The sequence below is a fragment of the Myodes glareolus genome, chromosome 3 (genome assembly GCF_982192425.1).
Source record: "Myodes glareolus chromosome 3, mMyoGla1.1, whole genome shotgun sequence".
In the NCBI taxonomy this organism is placed as follows: Eukaryota; Metazoa; Chordata; class Mammalia; order Rodentia; family Cricetidae; genus Myodes; species Myodes glareolus.
In genome coordinates, this window is record NC_142028.1 from 62,666,971 (window position 1) to 62,683,837 (window position 16,867).

Here is a 16,867-nt window from a genome sequence, read left to right on the forward strand (position 1 = left end):
AACCAAACAAACAAAAAAACAAACAAAAACAATAGGGAAACCTAGAGCACAGTCCTTTAAAATTCTATTTCTTTATTTATGTGTGTGGTGGTATGTGTGTACAGGGCAGAGGACCATTCCTGGGAGCTGTTTACTTCCACCATATGGGTCCTGGTGGCAAGCGCCTGTATCTGCTAAGTCATCTTGTTGCCTCCTCTCCTTTTAACGGGACTCTTAAAACTGTGGATTGCTATCCCAGTTATGATCGTGTAATTAAATAGGTGTCATGAAGAATTTGGCAATGTAGGAGATGTCTGAACCTTTAACAACCAAAAATCAGTTTCAAAATCAGATGCCCCAGGAATCGGAGCGTTGTTGGTATCACTTGCCCGTGTGCCCGTGTTCTACTGTGTGACTTCACCGCGACCTCACTGTAGCCTTGGCTCTGAACACCTGACAGGTTTTCCGTGCCTGTGTGATGTCGGTGAGCGCTGCTTAAGACACCTGGGCTCAGACTTGAGACTTCAGTGTGCAATAAACTGCAGTGTTTTGAATTATCCATACCAAGTTTTCTGTTCTTATAGAAACATTCTGGTTTCATTACAGAAAGCAAAGGCTTTTAAATATTTTCCCACATCATTCTTCAGGATGTGAAGATCAAATTAGTATGTCCAGCTAAGAGTGTGGTTGTATATGCTTATAATTCCAGCACTCAGAAGCAAGAGGATCCCTGCAAGTTAGAGGCCAGTGTGGTCCCCCAACCACTTCCAAATCACTATTTGTTTGGATTATATTATGTTTTAAGGTGTGTGTGTGTGTGTGTGTGTGTGTGTGTATGTGTGTGTGTTTTTCCTAAACAGGGTTTCTCTGTGTAGCCCTCGCTGTCCTGGAACTTGTTCTATGGACCAGGTTGGCCTCAAACTCACAGAGATCCATATGCTTCTGCTTCCCAAAGACTGAGATTAAAGGTGTGTCTCGCCATTCTTAGCTACAGAAAACTTTTAAAGATGCTTTTTAAAAAAAATTTATTGTATTTTTTAGATTTAAAAAAATTATATGTGTATAAGTGTTTTGCCTGCATGCATATATGTATGCATGCCTGGTATCTGAGGTGTCAGAAGAGGGCATCAGATCTGGAACTGGAGTTTTTGAGCTGCCATGTAGGTGCTGGCAACTGAATCCAAGACCTCTGTAAGAGCTACAAGTGCTCTCAACTACAGAATCATCTCTCTAGCCCCAGATTAATTTCATTTTTAAAATTGTGTGTGTGTGTGTGTGTGTGTGTGTGTGTGTGTGTGTGTACACATGGATGCAGGTACCTCCTGCAGAGGTCAGAAGAGGTCATTGGATTCCTTGGAGCTGAGTTGCAGGGTTTGTGAACCACCTGACATGGGTCCTGGGAACCAAATGCTGGTCATCTGCAAGAACAAGAAATGCTCTTAACTACTTGAGACATCTTCCCAGCTGCTTAAGAGAAGTTTTAATTGGAAAAGTACATTCTGTCCAAGAAGTAAAAACAGGCTTTGAGTTTTTGAACACAAAAGACAAGATATTATAGAAAGTTACTGCATCAGCTGGCTTCTTTTGTGTTGTTTCAGAAAAGACGGGAACAGGCAGTCTTGTATGCTTTAATTAAAAGAAATAACATGCTATGTTTAATGTACCCTTAAAAAATAATTACAGCTATAATTCACACAAAGGGACAGTTGTCAGGGATCATTTATAAGAGGAGAAAACGGGAAACAAACCTAACTTTATCAGAAGAGGGTTAAGTAAATTACAGAACACCTATAGCATTGTTAAAATGAAGACGATGCTTTGAATGTTTGCAATCTATTGTGAAGTAGAAAGTCAGCTCCAAACAATGCATTGCAAACTCAACAAGCAAGCAAATAAAAATCAACCTTCGCTGCCCAGCACTCAGGAGGAAGAGCAGATCTCTGTGAGTTCTAGTCAGGGCTACATAGGAAGACCTATGTAGTACGAATTCTAATTGTTCTTAATAATAAAACCCCAGAGTCAGATATAAGGGTTAATGCTGAAGGATCAGAGAAGCAGAGCAGCCAACTGCTAGAGAGTTCTTACCTCTACTAATGCTCAGACCAAAGGGGAGATCCTATCTCTACGAATCCTCAGACTGCTGCTGTCTGTACGAAACCACTGACTGCTTCTCAGACTGCATCCTCAGACTGACTGCCTCAGATTGCACTGAGCTTCTGTCTCCTCCAGCCATATGACTCCTTATCTCCACCTCCCTAGTGCTGGGATTAAAGGCGTGTGATCCCAAGTGCTGGGATCACCTTTGTGTGAGCTCTGTTTCTCTTTTAGACAGGTTCAGTCTCATGTAGGACAAGATGGTCTTGAACAAACAGAGATCTATCTAACTCTGTCTCCCGAGTGCTGGGATTAAAGGTGTGTGCCGCCGCTGCCTGGCCTCTAAGGCTAACTAGTGGCTTAGCTCTGCACTCTGATCTTCAGGCAAGCTTCATTTGCTAGATCACAAACAAAACTGTCACTACAGAGAACCAGTCTCAGAAACACCAAAACCAAAAAATACTTCAGGCTGAGGGACTGAGGAGATACTCAGAGGGTGGAGTGCTTGCCATATTTGTGTGTGCACCTGAGTTTGGTCTCCAGTACCCATGCAAGAGCTGGGATGTGCTGCTGTGCATTTGTAGTCTCAGTGAGGAGGATGAGGTGGGGGTTGTAGAAGGCAGAGACAAGCGGATTCCAGGGGCTCACCGGTCAGCCAGTCTACCCCAAACAGTGAGCTCCAGGTTCAATGAGAGACTATGTCATAACAAAACCAAAGATGGGAAGATAGAAGAAGACATCTGGCCTTCGCAGGCACAGACAAGCATGGATAAGAGTCACACAGAGAGAAGAAAAATGCTTTCATGGGCTGAGGCATATGAAATTGGTGATATTTAGTAATTTTTCACCTTAACGTCAGCCGTTTCCTATTATTTAATTTAATATGTATAAATGAAAATGTGTGCGTCTGTAAATATGTGTGTGTGTGTGTGCCCATGTGTGAAAGGTATTCACAGGAAAAGTCTTACATCGGAATCTTGTGGTAGTTATATTTCTAATTGGTGACTTACAGTGATTTATATTTTTATTGATCCACATTTATTCTTAACTGTATTTTCTAAAATCCAAGCATTTCTAAGAAAAATATTCCCTTAGAAAGACATTCCTTTTGTATAATATTAATTTCCTCCATCCCAGTGTAGTTTGTTTGATTAATTGTTTGTGTTTAAAAGGCCTAAAAAGCCAGGCTTGGACTGCCAGTTACTCAGGAGGCTGAGGCAGGAGAATTGCTTCAAGTGATAGGCCAACCTGGACTATAGAGTGAGACAATATCTCAGCGGCAGGACAGTTGCCTAGCAGGACGGCGGCCTAGCATATGTGAGCCCCTAGTTTCAAATAAAATAACTTAATAAATGGTGGAAGTTTGATGGCAAGGAGAATATGGGAGGCGTGTTCTGCTTTCTCTGCGCCTTTAGTGCCAGGGCTGGTTTTTACTCCGTAATGACTGTTCAGAACATTTTGCCGACGTACCCAGCTTTTCAAAGCCCGCCACAACAGATGAACATTCTCCATGAGCCCTATCGCCAGGGCTTCAGGCCAGCTGTGTCCCTAATCCGCCCCCGTCCCAGATTTGAGCATGGGTCAGACTCCAACTGTCCCCCCTCCCTCTTCCTTCCAATCTCATCTCTTCCAGGTCACTGGTGGCCTCATCTCCCCTCCCTGACTCTCCCCACTGGCCATCACCTAATTTCAGGCTCTCATTTCACCCTGTTTCATGCAGCTGGTGTATGTGTTTGCTGGCGCTCAGTTTGCAATGGGGAAAGATTAACCTTTCATGCTGTTTTTTTTTTTTTTTTTTTTTTTTAAAATCTCAGAGCTCTTGACCGCTCCTGGGGCTAACTGACAGCTAGCGGGGTCTATATTCCCTAGAAAGGAGCAGGGCTGTAATGGAGGTTGTGATGGGGCTCAGCTGGCAGACGGGATAGAGATGGTCCTGAGGGACCCTATCCTGGGCCTTGGAGCACGGCACAGCCACCGCCCAGATGTGAGCATGGAGCCAAAAGTGTTTCTGCCTAGGAAATTAGCCTCAGAGATGGTGCCTGGGACCTTTACCCTTGGTACCCAGTGGGAGCTTCTGCAGGGTGAACTGGGACTGGATGTCTGGTTCAGCAGATGGGCCCAGGAGGAAGGCTAGTTTCTTTGTCTTCTGAGTGGATGCTATTTATATCCCTAGTCCTCATTATTGGTTGAGCTCAGCCATACTCAGAGATCAGACACATAACAGGCGATGGAGTATAATAACAAGAAAATCTCTCATGTGCAGATGCACGTCACAGACACTTTCATCTCCAGGCTAAGAACAAAAAGTCAGTGTTGGAATTCATTGGAATTCATGGTTTAGAGATTTCTTTCCTTCCCTTTTTTTGGACAGGGTTTCTCTGTGTAGCCCTATCCTGGAATTCCCTCTGTAGACCAGGCTGGTCTTGAACTCACAGAGATCTGCCTGTCTCTGCCTCCCAAGTGCTGGGATTAAAGACATGCACCACCACCACCCCGTTGGCTTAGAGATTTTAAAACTTAGACCAACAGATTTTGGTGTGGGGTTACACAACTCTCAGACTCTAGGAGTGATTTACATCTGCCTTGCTTCTGTAGCCTAAGACCTATACGTCTTTTCAGGGTAATGGTTACTAAACGCTACGAATACTACAAGCATCCTTAAATGTGATGTGCCATTGGCTAGCATACAAAGCCTTTAGCGCCACAGGTGTGAATTTCCCGGATAATGTGGTAGGAGAGGAAGTGATCTGTCTGGTGGTAGGTTTTCAGTATCCTTCATGGTACCAGATTTCCCTGTCTGGGAGGTAGAGGAAGCCTTTGAGGCTCAGAGGTGAGAGCCCTGGAACTTTCCAATCAAAAGCACAGCTAAACCTGGAGGGCTCAAAGCAGGGAACCAAGGTATGTAAAAATGGGTGCTCCTTGGCCCAGACCACTTAAACTGTTTGGGTTCTTTATTAATAAAACGAGGACAGTCCACTCACTGGTTCAGTAAATATTTAATATGTCTGCATCACTGCGTGCAATAAACAAGAAGGACAAAGTCCCCGCCCTCTCCAGCTTGCAGTCTTCTCGATCCAGTTTGAGAGATCCAACCAGTGTTCAGTGGATAAGGCTGCAGGGGTAAATGCTCTAAAAAATGCCGTGATAAAAACAGAGAAGGAAGCCAGGCAATAGTGGTCTGCGCACGTCTTTAATCCCAGCGCTCAGGAGGCAGAGACAGGTGGATCTCTGAGTTCGAGGTCAGCCTGGTCTACACAGTGAGTTCCAGGACAGCCAGGGTTACATAGAGAAACCCTGTCTCAAAAACCAAAACCAAAAACTGAAATCAAAACCAGAGGAAAGCTGTGTGAATGGGTTGTTTTAGGTAGTCAGGTGGTTCTCAAGGGTTTTATGACTTATACTGTAGGAATGAGCTCAGATTTGACCACAGCTGAGTGTTTATCTGCCTGCCACGTGCTTCTTAGTTGGTATTTTTGTCTCTAAGTAACAGTATAATTAACACTTAACTGAGATTTTACTATGTCCTAGTCACTGTTTGACTCCTATATGTAGTTTAATCAGTTAATCGATTAATTAATAAATTGTCACAATAACTCTATGCGGTGGGACTGTTGTCATCCCTCCTCTTTTATGAGACAGAGTCTCATGTAGCTCAGACTGGCCTCAAACTTACTGTCCACTGGAGGCTAGCCTTGGCTTTGTGTTACTCCTGCTGTCACTTCCCAAGTGCTAGGGTGACAGGCATGTGCCACCACTCCTGGCCTTTATTCTATTTTTATGGGTTCAGAAGCCAGGCACAAAGAAGGTCAGACAATTAGGGAGGACTGAGCCCGAGCACTGAACCTGAGCAGTCTGATTCCAGAGGCTGAGCTGAGATTGTGACCGGCTTTGATTCTCCAGCAGTAGGCAGTCTGGCTGGCGTGTGCAGGCTCTCGGGTCACATTGCCTGGCTTCTGATCTCCGCAGGGCTAAGCCTTTCTGCTTTGGTTTCCTCATCTCCGAAATGAAATAGCAGGACCTGTCTTATCTTCTAAGTATGTGCCGACAACAGAACCCTCTTTCTGCCTGTGGGGAGGCAGCCTTGTTCAGACATCAGCGTGGCGGGAAGTAGAAGGGTCAAGCAGCCTCTGAAACTTCTAGAGAGAAATACACTCGTGTGCACTTCTCAGAGCAACGCTGAATTCATCTGGAGGCCAAACTGTGGAAGCTAGATTTTGAAAATAATTTTGGGGATGCAAAAATAGGTAGAAATAGGAGAATCTTAAGTGAAGACAGAAGATAGGTGAGCTCTTGGCGTGGTCTCAGCACTTTCAGGTCTTGCATAGCTGCCAGGAGAGGTGAAGTCTTACTGAATGTCAGGGTTGGAAGGGAGCCTAGAGACAGAGGATCAAGGGATAGGTAAACTGAGGCTCAGAGAAGCGGAGTGACTTACCTGAGGTTACTAAAAGCATGGGGGTGGGGCGTTCTTTTGGGGTAGCCTGGTCAGCTCAGCAGCATCTATGTGAATTCTGCTTTCCTTGAGGCCCCCAGATCTCAGCTTCTTCCCGGGCCCTCCATGGGGTGGAAAGATCTCGCCTGCGTTCTGGTCACTAGTTGCCCCATTCTCCACACGGGTTCTTCTAAAGCCCAGAACCCGGGGTCTCCAGCGTCAGACCCGGTTCGATTTGCGCGTGCGCACAGCCTCCAGACCCTTGCTCCCCCCCCCCTTCTTTTTTTCCTTCCCTCCCCTCTCCTTGCCGCTCTCGGGGAGGGGGAGGTAAGACGCGGGAGCCCGAACAGGGCCTCAGCCAATGCGCTGGCGGGCCGCGGGCCCGGCCTCCTCCTTCCCTCCCGAGCGGCCCAATAAGAATTTACTACAATGTTGTGGCGAGCCGGGGGGGAGGGGCGCGGGCGGGCCGCGGGCCTCGCCGGCCTCTGCTCGCCTAGGAAAGGCGGGAGGGCGCGCGCCGGGGCTGCCTGCTCGCTCTCTCCCTCGCTCGCTCGCTCGCTCCCTCCCTCGGCCGGCGCGTTTAGTCAGCCCGCCTGCAGCCGGCGAGCCGCAGAAGGTCGGAGCCTCGGACGCTACCGCCGCCTCCTGCCATTGTTCGTCGGGCTGAAGCTGCGGCTGGCGCGGGAGCCGCGGCCGGGAGCCACTGGTGAGGCGAGGCGCGCGCGCGAGGGAGCGCGAGGCGAGCCGGTGGGGGGCGCGGCGCTGGCCCCGAGGGGACGGTCCGGGCGGCCGCGGAGCCGCCACAGCCTTTGTCTCCAGCCCCCCCTGCAGGCCCGGGAGCCGGGGCGCGGACTCACACGGGGAGCCGGGGGGCTAGAGGCAGGGACGTGGCCTTAGGAGCCGGTGGGAGGGGGGCGGCGGCGGCCGGGGTGCTGCTGAGGGGAGCGCACCGGGCCTCGAGTCTCAAAGTTCAGCCTGGGGTGCCTTCTCGCGGAGGGGTCCTCGGCCGGTGCCGGCCTGTCAGTCAACCGCGCGGTGGGCGGGAGCCCCGGCAGGAAACCAGGTGGGCAGCGGTGCGAAGGTGCTGGTGCCGTCGCGGACGGGGAAGCTGGGCAGACGAGTCAGGCGGCATCCGAAGGCGCGGGGCGCTTCGCAGCTCTCCCAGGCCTTCCAGAATCCCCTTGGATCTCAGAGCCCGCCGGATCCGGTGCCTTGCTTCGTGATATTCGGGGGTCCCAGCGAGCCAAGGGTTAAAGCTATTCTCTCAGCTTCGTGACCTCCTTTTTCAGTTCGCGCATCTGTCGGCTTGGAAATCGTTCCCCGGCTTGCAGGGCTGCCTGGACCTGTGGCGATCCTGGAGCTGGTTCGCCTTCTGACTTCATCTCCAGGTGGATCCTCCTGGAGGGAGCTTCTGTCCAAACAGGGTCGTCCTCCCCGGAGACTGGCGTTCTCTGCAGACAGGAAGCGATCTTTCCTGGAACAAATCGCTCGCGGGCTGCATTGGGGTCACACGGCAGCGACTCTCGTCCTGTTGGTCCGTGAACTGTACCCTATCATAAATGACTAGCCTGTGGAGACTTAGTTTTTTTGTTTGTTTGTTTTGTTGGTTTATTTTTGTGTTTTTCAGAGATGCTGAGGTTTTTTGGTTTTTTGTTTTGTTTTGTTTTGTTTTGTTTTTTTTTTTTGCTTTTAATTTTAGTAGTCTGGATGATTTCACAGCTACTATTTAGTTCCTTCTGTTTTTAGGGAAAATTGCAGAAATGGTTCTGTTTGTGTCCTCAGGGCTGTTACAGCGGGTCTGTGCTCTCTTGGGGGCCCACTGTAGTCCATGCGGTTGCTCATGACTGTTCTTACTCTGGTAGGAAGATTGCAGTTGGTTTGACCCTTTTAGTGAAGCAGGATAGACACACCCTTTATGTAATTCTTCTCATCTTAATTTTGCTCTTTTTTGAAGAAGTTTCTACTCTTCACTTTCCTTACCTTTTTCTTTTTTCTCTTTTTGTTTTTTGAGACGGGGTTTCTCTGTGTAGCTCTGGTTGTCCTGGAACTCTCTCTGTAGGCCACGCTGGCCTCCAACTTAGAGAGATCACCTGCCTCTTCCCCCTGAGTACTGAAATTAAAGGCATTTGACACTGTAGCTAGCCACTTCCCTTATGATTAAGATAGCTATTGTTCAGATGCCTGGGGATGGAAGTACTGCATGTCTTTGCCATTTTAAAAAGTAAAACCAATGTTGACCCCAGGCGCAGCATAGTACCCTGATTTTTCTACTAATGAAACATACTCCCCCCCACTATATAATTAAGTGCAGGTTTAGAAATAAGTATTTAAAATCTTTAGACCTCACTAAAATTCTTTCAGCATTATACCAGTGTTTTATACCAAATAGGTACATTCTTGTGTTCAGTTTAAATTTTTCATTGGTCTTTTTAAATTTTATTTTTTTCAGAGCTGAGGACCTAGGCAAGCTCTCTGCTAGTAAGCTAAATGTCCAACTCCTACATTTTTAAAAAAATTAATTTATGTGTATGGTGTTTTAGTTGCATGTATATATATGCAGGTACATGCCTGTTGCTTGTGGAGGCTAGAAGAAGGCACTGAATCCCTTGGAACTGGAGTTACAGTTGTGAGCCGCCACCTGGTGCTGGAAGTTGAACCCAGGTCCTTTTCAAGAGCAACCAGAGCTCTTCACTGCTGGAGCTACCTCTCTAACTTACTTCCTTCCTTCCTTCCTTCCTTCCTTCCTTCCTTCCTTCCTTTCTTTCTTTCTTTCTTTCAACAGTCTTGCTATGTAACTCAGTCTAGCCTCAAATTCAAGATCCTTCTGCCTCAGCTTCCCAGTGCTGGGATTATGAAAATATGTGTGTCATCACACCTAGCTCAACTCTAACAAAATTGAAAATTACATAGCCAGCTTCCCATCATCACATCCCTTAGTTTGTGGTTGCTCAGTTTAGCTGTCTTGAAACAGGGTATGGTTACATAGTTTAGGCTGATCTCAAACTCAGTATGTTGATGGGCGACTATGGAGTGGCCTTAATTGCTGATCCTTGGCCTCAGTGTCTTTAATAGGATTAAAGGCAGAGGCCTCTACACTGAGAGGTTTATAGTCTTCAAAATTATTTTATGTCTGTGGATATTTTGCTTGCATGTATGTCTGTGTACCTGTGTATGTGTGGTATCTTCGAGGTCAGAAGAGGGGTGTCAGATCACCTGGAACTAGAGTTACAGATGGTTGTTAGCCGTCATGTAGGTCCTAGGTCTTGAACTCATGTCCTCTGCAGGAGCAACAAGTGCTCTTAACTACTGAGCCATCTCTCCAGTCCAGGAGTTTGTGGTCTTTATTTTAAACAAATTCATACTCTTAGGTGCACACTTAAGATGCCATTTGTTTTGCCTTCCTCCTGTTCCTAAGAAAGCTTCAGAGTTAAATTGTTTGGGAGGGACCCTGTCTAAAAGCCATGAGATTCTTGAATTTTCTGCAGGTGCTTTTAATATGCTTGCCATTAGATTGTGATATTCTTCTGCCTGTATATTTTGGTGGGATGGGTAGAGTTTCCATTACTCTTTGAATATACAAAATTGGTGATCATGACCTGATTTCATAGCTCTGGAATATCAGTAGTCATCAGGGCCTGAATTTGGTTCTGAAGTCAAGAGTAGCATATGTTTAGATCACAGTCTGTTTCCTTGTTATCTAAGAAGCAGGCTGGTGCCCACTGTGGTGCTGCCAGCGTATTTTTCCAAGAGTTACTGGGTTTGTGATTAGTCAAATGCGTATTCAGAAGTGGATTCATCGCTACCTCTCAAGGACTTGTTTTTTCCCTCCAATTGCTTGGGCACTACATCACTTACCTTATTTTATTTGTGAGCTAAGCAATAATAATTTCAAGTACTCTTTTCTTATGAACAGCTTTGCTTTTTTCTCTGAATAAAATCTACAAAGATGAAATTTTTACAAGGATTTTCCCCGTATTGATCAATTATAGGCGTTATTTTTAAAAGAACCCAGAATTACTAGACGGCAGTTGCTGCGTTCATGATGGCTTTCAGGTAGCGGGAAGGCCGGACACCAGATCTATGTGTAGCTCTTTGTTGTCAGTTATAGTTCTTGATGTGTCACCTACACCGTGTGCTCTTTTTCTGAGTGAGTTCATGGTGTGCCAGGTGAAATGCAGTGTAACCAATGCTCTGGAGAGCACACTGAGTTGGATTAGCACGTTGGTTTCCCCTGCTGCTGGTTAATGAGTGCGCGGTGAGGAGGATAAAGGAAGAACTACAACAGTGAGTACCGTTCAGAGTTTAGAGGCCTTGGGAAGGAGACCGCGTCACGATCTCATCTAGGACAATCTTGCTGATCCTTCAAATGCCAGTTTTAGGAAAGTGTAGTAGGAGAATCGGATTATGGTTAAGTTTGTTTTCACTTATTTTTCTGAGTTAGGATTCCTCTGTATGTAGTCTTGACTGTCCTGGAACTTGCTCTGTAGACCAGGGTGGCCGCGAATTCACAGAGTTCCACCTGCCTCTGCCTCCCAAGTGCTGTGATTGAAGGCGTGTGCCACCACTGCCTGACTTGAATTATTTTTATTTAAATAAGATTTCAAACATCTTGAAGTGTTTAGAAAAATAGGTAATTATTGAAGAATAAGAAAAACCCCATGTAATGCCAAGGATGGCTTGAGAGGACTTTAATATCTCTAGCTCATTTGCCGTCAGCATCCCCCAAAGTAACTGAAATAATAAATATGCAGCTGGAATAGAGAAACTGGAGTGTGATGTGCAAATATTCCCTTTCTCTTTACAGTCAGAGTGCTTCCTTTGATGTTCTTTCATTATAGAAATTCTAGCATCATGTTCATCCTACTACATTGAAAATTTTATTTTTATTTTATATGTATGAGTGTTTGCCTGCAAGCACATATGTGTACTATTTGTGTGCCTGGTGCCCACTGGGGCCAGAAAGAGGCATTGGATCCCCTGGACCTAGAGTAACATGTTGTGAGCTGCCTTACGGGTCCTGGGAACCAAACCAGAGTCCACTGTAAGAACAGTCAGTGCTTTTAACCACTGAGCCATCTCTCCAGCCCCTCATTTTTCTATTTTTATTCCATTTCACTTATGAAAATCAGTTCTGTTTTTTCAATTGTCTCTTTATTATCTCCAAGATAAATCCATGTGGATTAAGTTAAACTTAGATTGTTTATTGGGCTCTCATTCTTTACCTTCTGTGAATTCTTTGAGTCCCTTCCCTTCAGTTAATCTAGGCACTCACCAGTCATTCTTGATTCCCAGTGTGATCACTGCCTGTGAAGATTAGAATTGTTTCTTGGCTATGTGACTTAGAGCTTAGATATGGTTACAGTAATCTTGGCAGAGTGAATTTAAAGGGGAAGGATTGTTTGATGAGATGAGCAATAATTATGACCATGAATTTATATTGATAAAATAGATTGGAAAAAAAAATCAGTAGCCTCTTTATCCTTTACTCTCTCTACTATGGCATTTGTGTGGGTTCTGAGGATCCAAACCCAGGTCCTTAGGCTTATGGTGAGGACTTTAACCAGGGAGCCATCTCCCCAGCCTTGCAGCATTTGCTTATATGCCAGATATGTCCTATGAGACTAGTACTTGCATGAAATCTTAAGGTTTGTTTGAGTTTATCACTTTATAGAGAAATACTATTTTGGCTTGTGCGTCAAGTATGTGTTTCACTTTTTTTTAATTTTTTGTTTTTTAAGACATGTTTTCTCTGCAAGTATGTGTTTTCATTTGCCAGTTTGAAGTGCTACATGTATTTGTTCACGTGAAGGGTACTTCACCTTGGTAATGTACTAGGTACATGTTGTTGATATTCACCCCCTACTACTGCCTTAGTTTTTAGCCATATGGACTCACAGGCAGAACTGTCAAGGGCTCCAAGGATTTAAGCCCTCAAATTTTACCTGGCAACCATTTCAGCATGCAAGAGGGACACATGAAGGCAGCCTTACAGTGAAGGCTTTCTCTCTCCGTTTTCCCCTTCCTTTCTACCACCCACTTGCTGTTTCTTGCCCATTTTCTTTTAAAGAAAATGATTCAGAGAATTGATACTGTTGCTAGCTTACTACCTGCAGAGTCCTGCCAATCCTGATAGTATTATGCAATTACATAAATCCTTTTTTTCATAGTGTCATATGATATTGTATATATGCCCTCCCACACATGTGTCTTTAGAGTAAATTTTTTTCCATCTGGTATTGGAATGAGCTCTTTGTTAGGTTATTTTTAAATCTTCCAGCTTTCTTGGCATCCTTAACACTCAGAATAACACAATTGCTCTGGGAGGCGAGAACATCCACATAGTCTATTAGTAGCTTTTTCGGTGGAAATGGAAGCATTTTATTTTTAAAGTCATACCCTGTGTTCCTTACAGGCAAAACACACGCATTTTATGTTTCCATAGTCTCTGGTAATTTTGTCAGGTAGAAAAAACTCGGTTGTTATCAAGTCGATAAAGGAGATTTACTTAGGGCAAGGCAATGATTCCAAAGCTATTTTAGTCTCTGAAGGTTTATTGGTGTTCTTTTGAGCTCTTGCAGCATTTGCATATTTGCTAGATGTGTCATATGATGCTGGTACTCACAGGAAGACAGTCAGCTTTTAGAAAGCAAAGGATTTTCACTATTGCCCCTTCCTGTACCTCCCTCCCCCAATGCAGATACAGTTTAGTGCATTAACTAGACCTACAACATAGGGTGTGTAGTATGATGTGAATGTTAGGATAATTAAGATTTATGATCTGTGTTGTAATTCTGTTTCCCTCCCTCCCTCCCTCCCTTCCTTCCTTCCTTCCTTCCTTCCTTCCTTCCTTCCTTCCTTCCTTCCTTTCTTCCTTCCTCTGTCCTTCGGTATGATATCTTCTTGAAGTTGAAGAAGTCAGGTACTTTATACTCCCAAAACATTTTAGTGTATATTTCTGAAGAATAAAGCTATGACCTTACATAAGCATAACCCGTGGTTCTCTGCCTAAGACAGTAATAGCATTCCACAATATCAGTCAATACCTAGTCCAAATTTAGATGTCCCTAGTTAGATTTTTTTTTAAAAAGTATTTATTGGTGGTGTGCATGTCTATGATGCGTGTGTGTGGGTGCAGAAGACAGCTCTGTGGAGTCAGTTCTCTCCTTTTTCCATCTTATGTAGTTTCCAGGGATTGAATTCAGGTTGCCAGACTTGCATGTAAGTGCCTTTACCCACTGAGCCATTTCAGCAGCCCTCGTTAGATTTTTTTAAAATATTTATTTATTTATTTATTATGTATACAATATTCTGTCTGTGTATATACCTGCAGGTCAGAAGAGGGCACCAGACCCCATTACAGATGGTTGTGAGCCACCATGTGGTTGCTGGGAATTGAACTCAGGACCTTTGGAAGAGCAGGCAATGCTCTTAACCTCTGAGCCATCTCTCCAGCCCCCCTCGTTAGATTTTTAAATGTAAATATTTGATCATATCTCTCTCATTTCCTTTAATCTAGAACAGTACTTGCCCCAACCCCCCCCCCCCAACTTGTCATTAACTTTGGTAAGTCCTGGTGCCAGCTGATTGTAGAATGTTCTATTCTGAATTTGCCTGATTGTTCCCTTAAGGTTTTGTTTAATTTGTTCTTCTATTTGCTTTGTTTCCTATAAACTAGAAATTTATCACTGTAGCTTTGATTAGACGTAGGTTAAACATTTTTGGCAAGACTTCTGCATGATATGTTCTTTGTTTTGACTCATTTCAGGAAGGTCAGAATGTCAGGCTGTTCCACAATTAGTGTTGCTAATCTGGCAACCTGGTTAAAGTGGTAACCACTGTGTAGTGGTGTACGCTTTAGTATTTTAGAGAAACTTTGACATTGTAAATATCCTGTTCCCAATTACCTGTTCCTATTGGTTTTGGGCATCTATGGATCCTTGGGGATTTACATATGTTGTTGGCTCTTGGAAATGAATCTGGAGGATTTAAATTAGGAAAGAAAAAAAAGATTATGAGCTCCTTTTGTTGTTCAAGTACACGGGTTTCCCTGTTCAAATCTGATTTCTTGTCTGTCCCCCCCTCCCAGCCGATTTGCGATTTGTTCCTAAAATTAGACTTAGAGGATTATATTTTATTTGGAATGGAACATAACCACTGGGGTTCCTAACATGTGGGCCTAAATGTTCTCAAGATGTGTCATGAGGGTGTCTTTTTCTTTGAAGCTGGGTTTCCAGGTGGTTGTGAGCTGTCTGACAAGAATACTGGGAGGTAAACTCAGTGCTCTTAACCACTGAGCTATCTGTCCAGCCCCTAGGCATTTTGTTCTTGATATATATATATATATATATATATATATATATATATATATATATATATATATATATAATTTGTGTGTGTGTGTGTAAGGTGCTGAAGATCAAACCTCTAGCATCTTGTGCATGCTAGACAAGCAGTCCACCTTTGAGTACATCTCAAGTCCTTGATGTTTTGAGACAGGGCTATGTAGCCCAGGCTGGTCTTGACCTGTGGTCCTCCTGTCCATCACCCTGAGTGCTGAGATTATAGGGGAGCACTAACACCACACCTTGCTTATAGGTTACATTTTAGTGAGAGGGTACAGATAAATAGTAAGTTGGTGATAAGAAACAAGGCGTTGGATTTTACTGAGGAATGGGGAAAGCAGACTAAGAGAAGAAAGACTAAGTTTGGGGGGTTAATATTTTAGATCATAGAGGTCAGAGGTAACCTTTCCAAGAAGGTGGCATTTTAGCAAAATTCTGAGTGAAGTAAGGGGCATCTGGAGGACCAGCAGTGTAGGCAAGGTTTAAGCATGAAAAGGATTAAGCATATTTGGTGTGGTTTTTGCAGTTTTATCTATTACTGTGTATGTATATATGTATGTGGACATAAATACTAGCAAATGCATGGTGTGGGTGGAGAGGTCAGGTTCTTTCTACCATGGGTTCCCGTGGTCAAGCTCAGGTTATCAGGTGGAGCCATCTCACTTTCCTTGTTTGGTGTGTTTGAGAAACATTAAGTTAGTGTGCACAGTGAGTCAGAATGATGTAGGGTTAGCGTCGAATTCAGATGTCGTAGGTAGAAAGCCTTTCAGTTCCTGGTATTAATGTCTTCGCATGTTAATGTGAGCAGGGTTCTTGGAAGGATTTTGAGAAGAGGAATGGTGTGCTCATTCGTTCACAGCATATTAATTATCCACGATGAGCAGGATCCTGTGAATATATGTGATCATAAAAGAATGTAGAAGACATGCTCCCGCCCTAAAGGAGTTTAATGATCTGGTCTGAGTAGGACGGATTGGGTACCCACACAGAGGAGTAGCAGTGGTACACACATACTTAGGGGAAAAGCAGGGTCAACCTGTGCTAACATCCTGGCTCTTCTCTGGCTCAGAACATCCCCAACAGGATTCACAGGGGCTTATTTAGTATACACTGTTCATTGATTGCTTAGTGTGGTCCAGGCTCTGTGCTGGGTGCTTTGTAGATATAATGTAGATGTTAAAGAATATGGGCTTTGGGGTAATGCTTTGTTTTAAATTCTAGTTGTGTCAGTCTTTAAGTAGCGGCCATGGACAAGCTAATTCGTATCTGTAACATTTTATTCATTCTATAATATGGGGATATTCTATACCTTTAATGTTGTTATGATTAAATGAGCTAAAGGTAGGATGTTAAGTCTATGAGTATTTACGTTTTTGAGGTGCTGACACTTGCTAGGCAAGCACCCTACTGTGAGCCACATCCTTAGTCCTGTGTGATGGTCTTAGAGTCATGCTGACATCAGATGCTGGTCAACCTTATTTCCACAGGTCATTGGAGTGTTAGTAATCCTACTTCACATTTTAGGTAACAAGTTAAAAGTTAAGAGACTTGCTAAAAATTTCACAGTTGAAAATTGGCTTCAAGAGGGAAGTCTTACTAGGACCCTTTTGCTTGCTCAGCACGTCCATGAGCAAGTGGAGGATAGGAGATTTGGATATAAACCTTTTCCTGTCAAAATTGATGAGTTCTTAGTAATTACTATCTTATGAAAGTTCTTTTCTTTGCTTGTATTTCTTGTGTAAAACGTATTTCTTATTTCAGGTAATACACATATAGTATGTGCCCATCACATGGAGATATTAAATAAATGCTACTCTCTTTTCCCTTTGATAAACTATGACCTCATGGACATGAGGGGGAATAATCTTTGTTTTTGGTGATTTTTTTTTTGTAGCTGCCTTTCTTTCCCTCCCTCCTGTTTCTATCCTTGCTTCTCTCCCTGCCTTTCTTACTCCTTCCCTGCTTCCCTTTCTCCCTCCTTTCCTACTTCCCTCCCTCCCACCCTCCTTTCTTCCTTTCTTTC

General features: G+C 44.3%; 1 protein-coding gene across 2 annotated transcripts in view; it reads left to right on the forward strand.

Annotated features, from left to right (window-relative positions):
• The window catches only part of Epb41 (erythrocyte membrane protein band 4.1), a 156,912-nt gene that overhangs the window by 19,111 nt on the left and 120,934 nt on the right, over positions 1–16,867 (forward strand). The window contains exon 1 of one of the 2 annotated variants that reach the window (XM_085686690.2): positions 7,070–7,208. The exons of the other annotated variant lie outside the window; for it this stretch is intronic. The gene's annotated coding sequence lies outside the window, so the exon portion shown is untranslated. Of the gene's footprint in view, positions 1–7,069; positions 7,209–16,867 lie in introns of those variants that run through there. 2 annotated transcript variants of the gene reach the window in all.